This window comes from Oncorhynchus kisutch, linkage group LG16 (assembly GCF_002021735.2).
Source record: "Oncorhynchus kisutch isolate 150728-3 linkage group LG16, Okis_V2, whole genome shotgun sequence".
Taxonomy (NCBI): domain Eukaryota; kingdom Metazoa; phylum Chordata; class Actinopteri; order Salmoniformes; family Salmonidae; genus Oncorhynchus; species Oncorhynchus kisutch.
The window spans coordinates 34575127-34593117 of record NC_034189.2 but is presented as its reverse complement, the minus strand read 5'-3'; the positions used below and the strand labels follow the sequence as shown (position 1 = coordinate 34593117).

The 17991-nt window shown below is 43.4% G+C and overlaps 1 pseudogene; it reads left to right on the top strand.

The window, feature by feature from the left end:
* The first annotated feature begins 5677 nt into the window (after positions 1-5677).
* LOC109906276 (insulin receptor substrate 2-like) lies at positions 5678-17991 on the top strand (annotated as a pseudogene).

Genomic DNA, 17991 nt, shown 5'->3' with positions numbered 1-17991 from the left:
CAGAAGAAAGTTCTTTGTTTCTGGCCATTTTGAGCCTGTAATCAAACCCACAAATGCTGATGCTCCAGATACTCAACTAGTCTAAAGAAGGCCAGTTTTATTGCTTCTTTAATCCGAGCAACAGTTTTAAACTGTGCTAACATAATTTCAAAAGGGTTTTCTAATGATCAATTAGCCTTTTAAAATGATAAACTTGGATTAGCTAACACAATGTGCCATTGGAACACAGGAGTGATGGTTGCTGATAATAGGCCTCTGTACGCCTATGTAGATATTCCATAAAGAATCTGCCGTTTCCAGCAACAAAAGTCATTTACAACATTAACAATGTCTACACTGTGTTTCTGACCAATTTGATGTTATTTTAATGGACAAAAACAAGGACATTTCTAAGTGACCCCAAACTTTTGAATGGTAGTGTACATGATTACATTGTGGATATTTATTCAAACAGTGTTTATTATTTAATGTTTCCACACCTGGGATTGAAACTCACAACGTCTTGGTTCACGGCATCGCTGTGGTTCATGGCATCACGCCGTGAACCTCTTGTTTCATTGCGCCGAAACCCTTAAGGGACCTAATGGGAAAGTTGCCCAATATTCTCAAGACTTCCCCTGTATGCTGGGTAATCATGTGGATTTATGCATTGTGACAGGTGGTGGGGAGGAAGTGCAGAGCAGCTGCATCTCTTAGGCGGTGTCCCAAATGGCACGCTATTTCCAAGTGCAGAACTTTTGATCAGAGCCCTGTACTATTTGGGAATAGGGTGCCATTTGGAACAGAGCTGAGTAGAACCTCTCTGCCCTACTCAGCTCTGTGAAGATTACATGTATCGGGTTAGCAACATTGGGAATGATCATCATGGTAAGACATTCCTCATTCCTCCCTCTTCTATGGCTTTGCCTGGCAATCACCCAGAGAGGAATATATTGAAATCATCACATACTGTACCAGTCAAAAGTTTGGACACAACCACTCATTCAATGGTTTTTCTTTATTTGTACTATTTTCTACATTGTAGAATAATAGTGAACACATCAAACTATAAGATAACACAAATGGAATCATGTAGTAACCAAAAAAGTGTTAAACAAAACTAAATGTATTTTAAATTTTAGATTCTTCTTAGGGCTCCCGAGTGGCGCAGCAGTCTAAGGCATCACAACTGGCCGTGATTGGGAGTCCCATGGGGCAGCGCAAAATTGGCCCAGCGTCGTAAGGGTTTTGGTCGGGTTAGGCCGTCAATGTAAATAAGAATTTGTTCTTAACTGACTTGCCTAGTTTAAAGTTTAATAAAATTAAAGACACTGTCAGTGATTTATTTATAATTCAAGGCACACTTAACCAGCATGGCTACCACAGCATTCTGCAGCAGTATGCCATCCCATCTGGTTTGCACTTAGTGGGACGATAATTTGTTTTCCAACAGGACCATGACCCAACACACATCCAGGCTGTGTAAGGGCTATTTGACCAAGAAAAAATGTCACGGAGTGTTGGCTCCCAAGTGGCGCAGCAGTCCAAGGCACTGCATCTCAGTGCTGGAGGCATCAATACAGAACCTGGTTTGATCCTGGGCTGTATCACAACCGGCTCTGGAGTCCCATAGTACGGCACACAATTGGCACCCGGTATCATCTGGGTTAGGGGAGGGTTTGGCCGGGGTTGTAAAATAAGAATCTGTTTTTAACTGACTTGCCTAGTTAAATAAAGGTTCAATAATATACATATATCAGATCACCTGGCCTCCACAATCACCCGACCTCAACCCAATTGAGATGGTTTGGGATGAGTTGGACCGCAGAGTGAAGGAAAAGCAGCCAACAAGTGCTCAGCATATGTGGGAACTCCTTCAAAAAGTGTTGGAAAAGCATTCCAGGTGAAGCTGGTTGAGAGAATGCCAAGAGTGTGCAAAGCTGACATCAAGGCTGAACTTTTAAGAACCTAAAATATAAAATATATTTAGATTTGTTTAACACTTTTTTGTTTAGTACATGATTACATATGTGTTATTTCTTAGTTTTTTTCTACAATGTGGAAAATAGTAAAAATAAAGAAAAACCCTTGAATGAGTAGGTGTGGTACTGTATATGGAAAGAACACATGAATAAAGAGGGTGAGGGGGTTGAACGAAGGACAAAAACAAAGAAACAGAAATACATTTGCTAGACAAAAATATATGTTTGAATCATACAACATTTATCCCATATATGGAGAGAACACGTGAATATAGAGGGTGAGGGATTTGATCGAGCGACAAAAACAGAGAGACAGAAACATAGCTGTGCGAAGATGTTTGGGGGTGGGAGTGCCAACAGGGCCCGTACAGGACTAGTAAAATACCATAGCACTACTTTTGTGGAAAGGTTTTTGATTATAGGCTAGATAGTGAGGGGGTTCAAGGAGGGACATAAACAACAGAAACAGAAAAACATTACCGTTAAAGAGAGCGAAACAGGGTAAGAGAGCATTGAGGGAGAGAGTGCGTACATTCTGTTTCTTCTGGAACACTGTACTATACAGTGAGCGACGTGCGTTCTCTGTAAACATGTATGTATTTACAGCTTGCTGTGAGTCAGCATTTACTTTTTTACCCCTTTTTCTCCCAAATTGGTAATTACAGTCTTGTCTCATCCGCTGCAACTCCTGTAAGGGCTCAGGAGAGGCAAAGGTCGAGAGCCAATGCGCCACGGCCCCGCCAAGCCACACTGCTTCTTGACACACTGCTCACCTAACCTGGAAGCCAGCTGCACCAATGTTTCAACTGGCAACTGTGTCAGAGTGAATGCGCCCGGCCCGCCACAGGAGTCGCTAAAGCGCGATGGGACAAGGACATCCCGGCCGGCCAAACCCTCCCCTAACCCGGACGATGCTGGGCCAATTGTTCGTCGCCTCATCGAACCCGGATCTGTAGTGACGCCTCAAGCACTGCAGTGCCTTAGACCGCTGTGCCCAAGATTGACTTTTTCAGTTTGTGGATTTTAACAATTTCCTAAATAACCATTACAAATGGTTTAAGTCACTGTTAATGGTTAATAATGTTAATGTTAATAATAACAACAACAATTCCCACCAAAAACAATGACACAAAAGTGTGTTTTCTGTTTGTCTCAGAAAGGCCAAGCCAGGCCAGGTTTCTCTTGGTGATTACCAGTATCGTAGCTATAAAGCCCTCTCCTCAGTAAACTATGTTTTTTTGTCTGATAAGAGGTGGTGGTTAGTACCAAGAACACATGTTGTGGTCAAGCTTAAACCTCTGAATCAACACTTTAATCAAAAACAGAAAAATAGGCAATGGTCAAACGTCACAAGGATCACAAACACAATGCCATAAACAATAACACCAGAGAACAACACTTATTAGACACCCCTGGGGATTGTATTTAATCTGTTCTGACGTGTGTGTTTTGAAAGCTTATGATCCAATCAGGGCAGCTGAGCCTGGAGGACAGGGGGGTTAAATGGGGTGTTGAGTGGGGTTTCATATGACTGTTAGAGGGTTGGGGGTGGAGGGAGGCTGTGACATTAAAGTTCAGAGAGCAGGACAAGACAAATCAAATGTAGGTAGTATTTAGCATCGTGGCCCACAATTGGCTGGATGATCCAAGAGTTGGCAGATATTCGCTCCTCTGCTTATTGTAAAGACACTAATGCTGCTTTTCGACTGTAACACCAGTGATACTCTAGTGTTTACACCCTTATGTTATACTAGGGAAAATTGGGTTTCCATAGCTATGGCTGACAGTGTAGACTTGTGAAGAGCATAGCCCAAGGCCAGAGTGGCTAATGCTACTTCCTGATGTTGCGCCCTGTGTTCAGCCAGGGGCGCTGCTTCAACCTGATTGGCTGAATGCTATACGGAACATCCGAGACTAGCATTCCTAGGCATTAGCCACTCTAGCATGGGTGTGGAAAATGGTGTTTCATAAAGAAAGTATGCATATTTTCCCCATTTATTTTCTCACGTTCTCACCATACAATTTAGTTAAGGAGGAAATCAACACCTTTGCAGCCTGAATGGAGACTGTTTAATGTCCAATCCAGTCCACGGGGGTACGAATGCATAGCCGGCTGCATGCACTCCCTTTGGAATGTAAGAAGAAACCACTCAATATCATCATCTGCCAGCCTTTAGGCTATTTATTTTATCTTTATTTAACTAGGCAAGTCAGTTAAGAACAAATTCTTATTTTCAACGTGTACCTTGTCAGCTCAGGGATTTGAGCTAGCAACCTTCCGGTTACTAGTCCAACACTCTAACCACTAGGCTACCCTGCCAACCCAGCAATGAGGAGCAGAATCAACAACCTCTGCATAATGCAAACAGTTGCTTTGTGAGAACATGTTGAACTTCACAGTTAGCCATTGTTATGTAAAGGACAGCTGAAAAGTACCAGTGGCCCCAAGTGAGAGCAGGTCCCCTAGAGCCATGGCCCAGTGAGATACGAATGCCAGCCCACATAGATGGAAACAGAAAAGTCTGAGCCTTTTGTGTAAAACACTGGGGTAAATTCTGTATGGAAATGCACCATAAGACAAATAAATAAAGCAGTAGCTTTACAAACAGAGGTGTTTTTCTATGCAGGGACCATGAGCTTAGGCTAGCCTATATTAAGCACTTGTTTTTACAGCACAATGAATAACAAGTGTGTTGATGACGCATAGCCTACACACCAAATGGGAGTAGGGGGCATCATTTATCCATGACTGAGAATGTTGTATTAGCTGAGAGGTCAACTGTGCATGCAGATTTGTATTTTAGAGAAAACAGAATAGGGCTAAGGGGTCGATTAAGTACATGAAATGAAATAAATGGTATTATATCTAGTCGAGTTGCTCCAGTAGGCCTGTATGTAACATCCCCAGACTGGAAGTGTCTGGTGAGACTATTACTATTTTTCACGCGAGAAATAAAGTTATATCAAAAATAGCCAGACGGTGGGAGCATTTCAGGCGTTTACGCGCAATAGAAGCGTAAGTAAATAGAACCCCCAAAAACACATCTCATCCATGTCATCACCATCACGATGTAAATAGCCACCCTCCAACCTAAACGTGATTCCCACAGTATGAAAAGCGATTAAAATTATTTTGTTGAAAAACTATCAATGTGCATGGAAACACAATTATCACAGTTCCATCTGGGAGATCAAACGCTTTAAATGGCAGGCTTGTTGATGAACCATGAGTAGAAAGTAGAAAGAATATAGAGGTCGTATACGCAGTTCTCTGCTGGACAGGGAGAGGGATACCCAAGCGCGCAAAATATATCATTACGCACGGTTATTTAAAAGTAGGGCGATGCTTATTTAGCGATTGCGACGCTCCATGACATGCACTGCAGTCTCACAACAATGCGAATAGTGCTCAGCTACATATTGTGCATTTGATAAAGAATAAACATGCACAGTTTACCACATTATACAGGGTAGGCCTATTGTATTTCCACAGCAAAAAAATATTTAAAAAATGTAATCCTCTATATTATGCACCGATGCTGAAGGCTATGCGCGTCTCTGCCAAAATGATTGTGTGCAATGTAAGAGGCAACATCTAGCCTATTTCTGCTATGTAGAACGCCTGCATTTGGACACTTACTCGGTTATTACATCGTTACAATGTAGCGGAAGGAGGCGTTAATTGGCTATTTTGATACATTTACCCTACGTTACAGTGATGTCTGCTGTACTATATGTACATGGAAAGGAAAAACGGGTAATATAAGAGTCGGGTTTAAAAGAACAGAAGGGATGGCTATGGCTGCTGTGAGTCGGGTCCCGTTTACCAGCTGTTCGTTAATTCCACCAATGAGTTGGGCAGAATTGGCTAGATTGACAGGCACGCCTTTCCAAATTTGCGCCGCCTTTTATGACTGCAGTTTTCTTCTACTTTTTATTACAAGCCAGAACTGGATGTAATAACGTCACATGTTGTTTTTCTCTGCAGCGCATTCACGGTGGTGTTATTTGGTGCTTAACTGTTGCAGACAGCGGGAGGAAATACCTGTCTCGGGTAATGGAATAAGTAAAGCGGATTTACATTCGTTTTTTCGGTACTTTGGAAAACAGCACAAACAACTTCTTTAAAATAATTGAAGCGTGCGCATTAGAATGGCGAGTCCTCCAACGAGTGGAGGACAGATGTTGTCTAATGTGACCAATAACAGTAATAACATTAAGAAATGTGGATATCTAAAGAAACAGAAGCATGGACACAGACGTTTTTTCGTGTTGCGAGAACCCAGCGAGAGCTTTCCTGCCCGGCTGGAATACTACGAGAGCGAGAAGAAGTGGAAAAATAAGTCGGCTGCTAAAAGGGTGATACTGCTGGACTCATGTCTTTGCATAAACAAGCGAGCTGACTCTAAGCACAAACACCTCATCGCCTTTTACACCAAGGACGAATACTTAGCAGTGGCAGCCGAAAACGAGCAGGAGCAGGAGAGCTGGTTTCGAGTGTTGTCGGATATGATCGAAGAGGGGAAAGTCTATGACAGCCCCGCGTCTAATTCCACCTCTCTTTTCAGTTTCGAGGAGGCGAATTACGGTATGATCACGCCAACCACTGCCTTTTACAAGGAGGTATGGCAAGTTAATTTGAAATCCAGAGGACTGGGTCAAACAAAACATTTAATAGGGGTGTTTAGGCTGTGTTTATCCAGTCGGACTATCAGCTTTGTGAAACTGAACTCGGAGGTTGCGGCTGTCAGTTTACAGCTCATGAATATCCGGAGATGTGGCCACTCTGACAGCTTTTTCTTCATCGAGGTTGGTAGGTCGGCTGTCACAGGCCCAGGTGAGTTCTGGATGCAGGCTGACGACTCGGTGGTTGCGCAAAACATCCACGAAACCATCCTGGAGGCAATGAAAGCCATGAAAGAGCTGTCCGAATTCAGACCTCGCAGTAAGAGTCAGTCGGCTAGAACCAACCCCATTTCAGTGCCCACAAGACGCAACTTGAACAATCTTCCCCCAAGTCAGACAGGGTTATTGAGGAGGTCGAGAACAAACAGCATAGTGGCCACATCCCCAATGAGCAAGTTCACATCCTGTCGGATAAGGACTGCTAATGGGGGGGATGGCAGCATGGTCTGGCCAGTGTCTATGTCAATATCTATGAGCGGGAGTCCCACCAGTCCCCTCTCCAACCGGATCCCCCTGAGCCGGTCAAATACACTCTCCAGCGGGCGCATCTGCCAGATACTGGAGTCCAGCCTCCAGCACAGCCGCTCCTTGCCTGTCTCCAACTCCCCCCCCCCCCCCCCCGGGTTGCAGTTCCATCTGCCTCTCTCCCATGAGTGGGACCCTCCCCACCCCTGATGCGGTCCACCGCCCCTTCAGCTGCAGTGCCTCCATCTCAGGTTCCCTCAGTGACGCAAGCTTCATGCTATGCGACGAGTACAGCTCCAGCCCAGGCGACACCTCCAGGCTCCTACCCCTCACCAGGAGTGACACCCACGACTTCCTCTCCAGCGCTCCCCCCTCCTGGGAGGCCAACGACCTGTGTGGCTACATGATTATGGACAGGACGAATGACCAACAGCGGGCGTGCCAGGAGGAGGGCCTGACATTGGAGAAGGCGTACAGGAAGAGGACATACTCTCTCATCACACCACGCCAACAGAGGGTGCCCGCCCAGCTGTCGTCTGCCTCGTTGGATGAGTACACCCTATTGTGGGCTGCCCACCACACCAACAGTGAGCACCACTCTAGAAACAGCTCCATCTCTGCCTCCCCAAAGGTGTCCTACCCCGAATCCAACAGAAACAACAGCAAGGCAGACGCTTACATGCCCATGAGCCCCATGTGTGTCTCGGCTCCCAAGCAGATCATCAATCCCTGGGCCCAAATCCACTAGGACGGGGGTGGCTACCGGACCAACTCACCCAGCAGCGGAGGCTCCTTGGAGGACAGTGGCTACATGAGGATGTCGTGCAGCTCCAAGTCGTCCAATGAAGGCCCTGACAGCCGCTCAACCTACATGAACATGTCCCCTAGCAACGCTGCTTACACCACCTCGCAGACCCCCCCAGACTACTTCCTGGAGCAGCTTCCGGGTGGTGAGCCTTCCATCTACTCTGCCGACTCCCTGCCACGCCCTACCAAACTCCACGAGACTTCCAAGGAGGTGGGGAACACTGACGACCAGTACGTCCTGATGAGCCCTCAAGGCCATCAGTCGCTAGGTGGGGAGTCAGATGACTACTTCTCAGTGATGACCAATGCGGCCACGCTCAACTCCTCTGTGCCCTCGACCTTCAGACAGAGCCGGGGGACTGAGAGCCTGACGTCCCACCGGGGGAGGATGGGGCGACCCAACCGGCTGTCTCTCGACAGCTTTAGGATCCTGCCTAGCATGAACGAGCACCTCTTGCCACAGGAACCCAGGAGCCCGGGCGAGTATATCAACATAGACTTCAGTGAGAGCACCAAGTACTCCTCGCCGTCAGCATCCAATGAGAGCCAGGAGTTGTCTCTGTGCTCCATCGGCGGCCAGCCGAGGTCCCCTCTCTCCGACTACGTGAACCTGCACCACATCGTCTCGCACTCACCTAAGGCCAGAGACACCCCTGCTGGACGGTTGGACACGGTCCCTGAGTCATCCCTGTGCCCTTGTCTGGATGGGGAGGCAGTGTACCATCTCCGATCGAAGAGGGAATCCAAGTGCCCCCAGAGAGGCAAGGATGAGTACACCGAGATGACATTTGGACTTGGAATGGCCAACATGCCTCCCCAGTTCGTCCCTCAGACCTCAGCAAGGTACACTCAGTACTCTAGTACTCTCTCACTCTAATGTCAGTTATAAATACATTATTCAGCAAAGTTATATGTCTAGTTATAGAAAAGCATCTCAAACTATGAATAGGATTAAGATTCCCCTGGCACGGCAGGCACTTTATGTTGTGTTTAAGTGTATTAAGTTCAAGTGGATTGAGTTCATGATAAGTATAAAATATTTTCTATATCACATCTATCTATGGATGTTTTGTAATAGACCATGTACTGTAATACATATTAACTCTGTTTATTATCTTCAGCCCCAGTGCCAGAGAGAAGAGGCTATCCCTGGGTGAGCAGGGCCTCCCTGTCGGCATTGGGGTGTTCCTCCTTGGCGCCGTCAACCCCGTGGATCCTGACAGGGCCGCTAAGGTGATCCGGGCCGACCCCAATGGGCGCAGGCGGCACAGCTCCGAAACCTTCTCCTCTACGGCTACCGTCACCCCTGTGTTCCCCTCGTTCGCCCATGGGAATGCCAAACGCCATAGCTCGGTGGAGAACCTGTCGATGCGGAGCAGCGAGGGCTCAGACGAGGAGTGTGACAGCCCCATGAGTAGAGAGACCTCTGCAGGCTTCCAGAATGGACTGAACTATATTGCCCTGAACCTAATGGAGAACCGGGACAGGGACCTGGAGGGACCTTGTTGCGAAGACCTGCCCACGGTCAGCTTTAAGTCGGCCACCAGCTGCAAGGGAGCCCTCCATGGATTACACGTCACGCCGTACGTCTGTTTGGGGTTCAAGGAGGCGGCAACCACTGTCAAAGGTGAGTGATGCTCCTGTTTGTGTGTGTGTTTTAACTGCCCATTTCATGGCTGGTCAGAGTTTGTAAAGGTAGGTTTAGAGGTCTGCAGTGGTCATATACTTAAGGCAATGTTACTGAAAACAACTTTGTCCATACTTTATATGAAGAAACATGATGATAATTAAATCAACACATTTTTAGAAATGGGAGAAAATAATTTACATGCTTGTTGACTGACTGCCTTAGAGACTATTAGACTTTGATGGTATGTTTGGGGTGAAAAATGTGTCCAACTCTATGGTGATCATGGACATTTTAGTTTATGGCTTCACTCATTTATACTGGAGGGTGCTGTCACTGTCAACAACAAAAAGGGGATTTATATTGCATGAGAGGAAAACCTGAATGAAGGACTGGCAATGAGATAATTAAAAATGAATGTTATTTCAGTTAGTACAGCATAGGCCCCCTCCTACTACTGTTCAGCTTGCTATTCTGCCAAGTGTATTGTGATAGACGAGATAATGAAAAACACATCTTTCGAAATGGACACGTTGAGATTATTTGCTGTGGCGGCCTTGAATTTCTAATGTTTACCACCGAAGATGCGTAGGTGGTACATGTATTCAAAACGAACCTGCTGCGTGACGAATGTTGGACTTTTGAAACCACTGAAGTAAACAAGTGGTGGGTGGGTACGTAGGCAGCATGACACTGCAGGACAAAATTGATTTTGGGCACCAGCCATTTTATAAAACAAGTGAGAAGTGTTTATTCTCTGTGTCATACTAATTATATTAGAAAAGACACATGAGCGAATATGGTTGATCGAATTACACACTGATGTTACACACAGTGCGCAGGCGAGGTGTATACATGGACAGTGAAGAACGAAGGGTTTAAATAATGTCAATATAGATTCATGTCGATATAATGGTTTGTTTACATTAAACTTACATTGATATCCTATTGAGAAGCACGTTTTTATAGCAATTATCATTCCATTACATGTTTAATACATTGCACAATGGCATCACCTTTAGGCTTGGGTGGTATACCATATACCAGGGTATTTGTAAATAGCCACAGGATGGTTTTTCATTACCGTCAATACTGTTTAAACAATTTCTTGGAATAAAAAAAAAAAAGAAATGTGAATATTTGTAGCTACTTTTGAAGTAAATACCTGCAGTCAACTTGTGCAATACATTAGGAGATAAAGAACATTGCGTTCTTAATTTCACAAGCTACATTTTTATGAAGCTTATGGTAGTACCCAGTCACGTGTCACGTGGTGTTTCACCACAAGTATGGAGTCATAACAATGTGAACGAGTGTAAGCATCTTCTGACAGGTGATTGGTTTCATCAGGTCTATGGCAGCTTTGTGTTCTCGGGGAAACCAGATAACCACGGTGGGATCCAGACAGGAGGAGTCTGAATGTAGACGCCTTCTGATAGTGTCTGAAGGTCACAACACTCAAAACAGGTTTTAACACACACACAGAAGTCTCCTGAAAAGGAGACCTTACAGTTTATCGTAACATAATTTATTAACCCTTTAAACGGTATAAGGCCTTGGTTTAACCTTCTTCAGAACCACACATGCGGAGATCATCCATTCACCTACTCTGCATCTCACAAAGACACAGTGGTTGGAACCAAAAATCGCAAATATGAACTTATCAGACCAAAGGACAGATTTCCATCGGTCTAATGTCCATTGCTCGTGTTTCTTGATCCCAGCAAGTCCCTTCTTCTTATTGGTATCCTTTAGTATTGGTTTCTTTGCAGCAATTCAACCATGAAGGCCTGATTCACGTAATCTCCTCTGAACAGTTGATGTTGATGTGTCTGTTACTTGAACTCTGAAGCATTTATTTGGGCTGTAATCTGAGGTGCAGTTAACTCTAATGAATGTATCCTCTGCAGCAGAGGTAACTCTGGGTCGTCCTTTCCTGTGGCGGTCCTCATGAGAGCCAGTTTCATTATAGCGCTTGATGGTTTTTGCGACTGCACTTGAAGAAACTTTCAAAGTTCTTAATTTTCCGTATTGACTGACCTTCATGTCTTAAAGTAATGATGGACTGTCGTTTCTCTCTGCTTATTTGAGCTGTTCTTGTCATTATATGGACTTGGTCTTTTACCAAATAGGGCAATCTTCTGTATACCCTCCTACCTTATCACAACACAACTAATTGGCTGAAATGCATTTAGAAAGAAAGAAATTCCACAAAATGAACTTTTAACAAGGCACATGTTTTAATTGAAATGCATTCCAGGTGACTACCTCATGAAGCTGGTTGAGAGAATGCCAAGAGTGTGCAAAGCTGTCATCAAGGCATAGGGTGGCTACTTTGAAGAATCTCAAATGTAAAATATTGTCACGAACCTCGCTGAAGAGGGTGCTCTTCCTGTTCGGGCGGGGCTCGGCGGTCGTCGTCACCGGCCTATTAGCTGCCATCGATTCTTTTTCCGTTTGTGTTTGTTATTGGTTTATTGGGTACACCTGTTTGGTATTAGGGTTTGTTTGTAGGGTATTTAAGGGCACTAGGCCTGCTGGGTATTTTGTGCGGGCTTGTTAATTGTTACTCTGTGTTTGATGGTGTATTGCTTTTCGTGTTCTTTATTTATCCGGTCTATTTTGTCCTGTTGTTTTTGGACTGGCAACTTATACGCCTTGTGTGTTGGCGTCATCATTTTGGTTGCACCGGTGAATAAATTTTGATAAACGACAGAACCCTGCTCTCTGCGCCTGATTCCACCCACCATTCATAGTTAATCGTAACAAATATATTGGTTACTACATGAATTCATGTGTTATTTTATAGTTTTGATGTCCTCACTAGTATTCTACAATGTGTAAAATAGTACAAATAAAGACAAACAGTTGAATGAGTAGGTGTGTCCAAACTTTCGACTGGTACTGTACTATCTACTGTAATAACACTTTTCACGTTATTCATTCATAAATACTCACCTGCTTTGAAATATTTGTATTCTGTGCAGGCGTTCTTGAAATTCACTGCTCGACTGAGGGGCCTTACAATTATCTGTATGTGTGGAGATTCAAAAATCATGTTAAACACTTATTTCACAGTCCATGCAACTTATGTGACTTCTTATGCACATTTTGACGAAACAAAGAGGATGAATACTTATTGACTCAAGACATTTCAGCTTTTATTAATTTGTAGAAATGTCCAAAAACAATTATATTTTGACATTATTGGGTATAGGCCTGTGACCCAAAATCTCAATTGAATCCATTTTAAATGTATGCTATAACACAACAAAATGTGGAAAAATAACTTGTGGAAGAACTTGACTGCCCTGCACAACCCCATCGAACACGTTTTGGGATGAATTGGAACGCCGACTGTGAGCCAGGCCTAATTTCCCAACATCAGTGCCCGACCTCACTAATGCTCTTGCGGCTGAATGGAAGAAAGTCCACTCAACAATGTTCCAACATCTAGTGGAAAGCCTTCCCAGAAGAGTGGAGGCTGTTCTAGCAACAAAAGGGGAACCAACTCCATAATATTGCCCATGATCTTGGAATGAGATGTTCGACGAGCAGGTGTCCACATATCTTCGGTGACTTCTTGCTAGTCAGAGGCCTAATACGGTGTCTATCTTTAACTTCAAAGCCACACATTGAATGAGAGGGAGAGAAACATGGCAGTTTTGCTAGGTACAAAGTACCAACTCAGCCATCCCATGTATTTAGAGCCTCCGACACCATGTGCGTCTGCCTGGAATGCCAACACAGGGTTGTTTTCGGATAAACGGCGCCCCTCAAACAGACTCCCGAACTTCCCTCTCCGTCACTGTCAATCAGTCAAAGGACTTGGGCCTCGGCGGTGATGGATAGATATTTTGCATGATTATCCAGATGACAGTTGGTTGCATAAATAGAGAGGTCACAGAACAGTCACTGTGTTTGTTTAATTTCTACCTTATCAGCAGGCCAGGGCACGTGGGCACCAACTCTGTTTAGCATACATTAGTATACAGAGGTAATGTAAATCCTATCACAATGACCTGAGAGTGTGCTAATGTGAGCTAACCCCATGACCTGGGTGCTCATCCTAGGTGAACAAGGTGTTCAGAGATTAGTAGAAGTGGCAGGCAGAGGTTTAGGGATGTCTCTTCCTCTCTGGAGACTAATAGCCTTTTATCTGATCAGGTCTGTCTTGTTTTTCAATCCCCCTCTCTCTCATTTGACATCACTCTCTGTGATTTGACGTCAGGTGTTTTGCCCTAATGGCTGGCAGCAAAGAGGGTAAACACCCAGAGTGTTTTTGTGTGCGGACACACACACACGTGTGGACACACACTTGGGCCTCCTTGAGAGGAGAGTGAGTGCTCCTATGAGCTGCGTTCGGTGAAAACTGCAAACTCTTCTTGAGTGATGGCAGATGGCTCTGCATCCGGGAGGAAAGGGGGATAATGCACCTGCCATGCACCACTATCTCCCCCTCAACCCCCACCTTTGTCCCCTCCTCCACCCCCACTACCTCCACCTCATTACCGATGGACCACAAGCATGTAGCACACGTGGCTCTGTCCCAAATTGCACCCTGATATGATACACTACTTTTTGACAGAGTGCAATTGGCCCTGTCACAAGTAGTGTTCATTGTCAGAACTAGAAGCACAAGCATTTCTCTACACTCGCATTAACATCTGCTAACCATGTGTATGTGACAAATAAATTTGATTTAGTGCACTACATAGAGAATAGAGTGCTCTTTGGGACACAGACACAAGAGCAGCAGTCACTGGTGAGTACTGGACAGTGCGTTGCACGCCAGTCAAGGCAGGCTAGCACCACCCACTACTATACGTTAATGACTAAACACTAGGGCTGGACATATAGAAAATAAATAATCACATATACATATACACACACACACACACACACACACACACACACACACACACAGTGGGGCAAAAAAGTATTTAGTCAGCCACCAATTGTGCAAGTTCTCCCACTTAGAAAGATGAGAGCGGCCTGTAATTTTCATCATAGGTACACTTCAACTATGACAGACGAAATGAGAAAAAAAATCCAGAAAATCACATTGTAGGATTTTCAATGAATTTATTTGCAAATTATGGTGGAAAATAAGTATTTGGTCAATAACAAAAGTTTCTCAATACTTTGTCATTGCCAACACAGGGTATAACAGAGGTCAAACGTTATAGTATAAAACACATAACACACACTTGGCCTGGCCCAGAGCGAAAATGTGATGTGATGTTCCACTATTCTACTGTATTTGGGTGTTGTAAACCGACACGATATTGATAAACGCCCCTCAAGCACCAGCCAATCTAGGGATGTTTGCCTGAAGCAGTCAACACTGACAGCGTTTATGCCCTACAAGCAAACATCAAAAAGACAAAGACATCACAAATGCTATTATGCATTGCATTGCTAAAGACATGCTACCAATTAGTACAGTCGAAAATGAAGGTTTCAAGAGGATGATCAATTTAATTGACCGCAGGTACGTGCTCCCTGGCAGCAAACATTTCTCTCACACCGCACTGCCTAAACTCTACGCCGAGTGTAGGGAAAAAGTTGAGGAACAGCTCAAGACAGATATGACTTATTTTGCTACTACTACCGATCTGTGGTCTAGTCGCATGTCCGAGCCTTTCTATAGCAACCTTGTATAGCCACCATCGAGCTGTAGGCCTAAGTGCATCCTGTTTAGTCTTAGGCCAAAGTAAGTTATGGTATTATGTTTCAATACTTACATTACTGGTAGCGTATATACTGTATCAATCATTAATTAATTCATGTTATCACACAGCATACAAGTCATTCATGATTTAAAATGCAATCAACCCTTTAGATTTAAAATAAAATAGCAAAGTGACTCTTGAATAATTAGCATAAACAATAAATAAACATGCATTTTGGAAATTGCATTCACTAATGATTGCGACTGATTTTAGACTTTGCTGTAATAAAGGCTTTACCAAAAAAAAGACTATATATTTTTTTGTAACACAGCGTAGAACTTTTGAACCCGGCACAATCAAATAAGTTGTGGTTGGACTCCCTCTAGTCGTGTGTGCGCGAGAGCCGTACGACGCACACTTGCTGTTCTGTTTTTTTTTTTACCCCAACAGCTACAGATATAGGATCTTAATATGAGCTACAGCAGGAGAATAATCCTACAGTAACAGGAAATGTGGATTATAGTTGAGCAGGAAATTTCTCAGCAACAAAAGACTGATCAAATTTAGATCCTACATCTATATAATTCGGAGTGTGTTGTTGTGACACACAAACAGGCTCAACATTGTAATCTCTCCGAGGATGGAATGAATGGTAACAGGAGTCTGTTTTACATCTATCTCTCTCCAAATGTCAGATATAACTGTGGGATTTTTGGTCTATAAGAGTTGTTTGTGGTAGCAGTGGAAACTAAGAAAACTAATTTGAGGTAGCTTGACTGACATAAGATATTTCTAAGAAATCCAAGAATTTCTAAGCTAATTGCAGTCTGTATTGACTCAAAGCGCTATGTAATGCAATGATACTTAACATGCTCTTCTCTCTCTTTCGCTCTTTCATTCTTAACCCCCCAAGACTGAACAGGACAGTGAACGATCCAAGCCCTCATCATCCATGCTCTGAGATGGACAGTCATACATTGGGGGTGGCCGAGACAACCTGCTGCTGTAAATGAACTCGAGAAGTAAGGCTGTGACCCAACAAACATCCCCACCACGACTAACTCCCTCGCCCATGGACGGGAATCCTAACACTGGTGCTGTCCCAGAGACTCTGTACTAAAAAGGAGATGGGGCCAGAGGCTCCTGTATATGGGGGACCTCTGTATGTGTCTAGAGGCTATATTTCTGGCTCTGTTTATTTGTTTAGAATTTTCCCTCTCGTTTTTGGTTTTGTCTCGTGGACTGTGAGTAGCCTGTCTGTTTACCCACAAGACAGGACATGTAAGGCACAGTACTTACACCCTCCTCAAAAGATTAGTCAACAACCCCCCCCCCCCCAACACACAGCACGCATATATTATTTATTTACTTACATGAGTATGGATGGGTCGAAGTTTGTTTGTGTAAAAGCAGACACCATGATAGTTTCAGTAACACATTCGCTAGCAAACCATTTAAAATAATCCAATCCCGACCTCAGAAAGAGCAAGGCCGCATACTGAGTAATGTATGTATATTTAGGTTATATTTATTTTGGAATGCTTCATAAAGACCAACCCAAAGCCTTACGGTCTTTACTGTGGTTGTATTTGTAAGGCACAACAAAGACAATCTGATTTATTCTTCTGCTATTAAAGTATTTTATTAATTCTAATTTCATGCAATATGATACTATTTAAGAGCATTTATTACTAGTTCCAGTTATGAGATGAAATATTTTTTTAAGTACATTCATGTAGTAAGAATGCAAAGATGTTGGTCTGTGTACTTCCTAGTAGTAGTCGGAACCTAAACTAACCCAGGCATTTACTGTATTTGCAATACATTACCCATAATCCCTAGCTGTAACCTGATTACATGATAGAACATCTCAATGATTTAGTTTTGGGGGTAGAACCACACGATTCTGGGGTCATTGGGATTGCCGCAGTCACTGCTGGCGTAAGCACGGGGAGTACATAGTGCCAGGGTCCTGTTCATTAGGCACCAAACGGAAGAAAATGGACTGAAACAAGGGAAGACTACTTGGACATATACTGTAAATGTTTGGTGCCCTAATGATTTTACTACCCAGTTTTCACAACTCGTTAGATTGTAACACACTAGAGACACATCTGAATGTAGTAGAAACAACCATTGAAAATTAAGTGGGAGGGGGAGACATTTATCAAACTGTATTATTTAATATGTACTACACTTATGAAGTATTTCCTCAAAGGCTTTTTTTGTGTAGATTATGTACATAAGAGTTTATCTGAAATAGGATGTCGATTGTGAAGATACATTTAGTAATGTTGCAATGAAATTAATAAACAATGTAAAGAAAATATTTTTGAAAATGAGATGTTTTTGGATTGTAATGTATGACTTTACCCCCTCACATTTACTTGTGAATAAGTCTATAATATTTAAAAAGAGAATTACCTTCAGTATATATTTAGTTATCTTTGCCTTGTTGACAACACTTTTACCCATATGGCATATTCAATAGTGAAACACATTAACTTAGTTTGTAACCAAATGTACACATTGTGTTGATTTATATTTTAAAAAATTTAACAAAGGAAACTATTTTGATCTTTGTATACCTTTCTACCTACTTTTTATGCTTTTTTTTGTCACTGGAGACATATAGTGTATATATATATTCAACAGTGCGCTCACTTTTAGTGTATGTCTACTGTTTCTTACTTGAGAAGATTGAAATGTGAACTATACTGAGATGGCACAGATTGAACATGTCTTCATAAAAACTGATTGATGCTCTAAA